The following is a 1,266-nucleotide window of genomic DNA, read 5'->3' as shown; positions in this document are numbered from 1 at the left end:
CCTCCAGCTCAGGTCATGATGCCGGAGTCCTGGGATTGAGTTGGCATCAGGCTCCCAGTTCCATGGGGAGTGTGCATCTCCCTCTGACCTTCTCCCCTCTCATGCTCTCTCTCACACACTCTCTCTCAAACAAATAAATAAAATCTTTAAAAAAAGAAGTGGGAGTCACTCCTGATGCTTGTCTTTCTCTCATCCTCCCACAGTCTGGCAACAAATCCTGTCACCTCGAAATCTAAAACCTATCTATCAGGTTCACCATACAATATTCTATAAAATAAGTGTATTTATTTACCTCTATCTTCTCTCAACTAAATATTCATAAGCCATGGTGGAGGGGACATAAACTTCATTTTATTAAGCGTTACATCTCCTATTTCTGGAATAGTATCTCGCTACATCTCCTATTTCTGGAATAGTATCTGGCACATCATAGGTGCTCAATAAATAATGGCTGAATGAATAAATGAAAAGGTAAGTGAATTAAGTGTGGATTATCTTGGGTGATGATGCAAGTCCCATTTTCTGCCAAAATTCCTTCTTTCTATTGTGGGCTGTGACAGAGCTCTTTACTAAACATATGTAAAAACCTTTCCCCAACCTTCACTAATTTCCATAGCTACTGTTATCTTTGACTAGTCCATAAATTTACAACATATGTTATTTTTAACCGGAAATCCAGAACTCAATCCTACTGTAAATTAAAAAATAAAAGAGTTGCCCCAATTCTCAAAACTTCTATGCAGGAAGACCATCCAGATATTGACCTCTTTTCAGGCACAAAAGAAAATTTACAAATACCATAGAGAGGATCAATACAGGACAAGAAGAATGGAAAAATTAGCTGTCTACTATCACGTCATCCAATATTTTCCTTTTTGTGTGTCTCTAGAGCTAAGAAAAGCTGTTTCCTAATAACCCTTATAGAAATGTCAGAATAACCAGGTATGTTTGAAAAAGTATGGTATTCTTAATATTCCATCAAAACAAAACAAAAAAATGGCAAAAGCATGCAAGTATGAGAGAGTAAGAGAGGGTGACAGGAGAGTATGTGCCAGTATGCACTTACATTTATTAAATTTTTATTATTAGAAAGTTTCTAGATTATTTTTCCTCAGGAAAACTAGCTTTATGAGCAAAAGAAAACACAAAGTTTCAAAGCATAAGGTCTTACGAGTCACAAGAATGGACATAGTGAGGTCTTTCTTTTTAGGAAGTAGATTTTAGAATAGAAAGGATCCATGAGATCAAAGTATGGTACTTTCAGTG

This window comes from Meles meles, chromosome 5 (genome assembly GCF_922984935.1).
Source record: "Meles meles chromosome 5, mMelMel3.1 paternal haplotype, whole genome shotgun sequence".
NCBI classification, from domain to species: Eukaryota; Metazoa; Chordata; class Mammalia; order Carnivora; family Mustelidae; genus Meles; species Meles meles.
The sequence above is the reverse complement of the archived record's forward strand: the minus strand, read 5'-3'. Positions refer to the sequence as shown.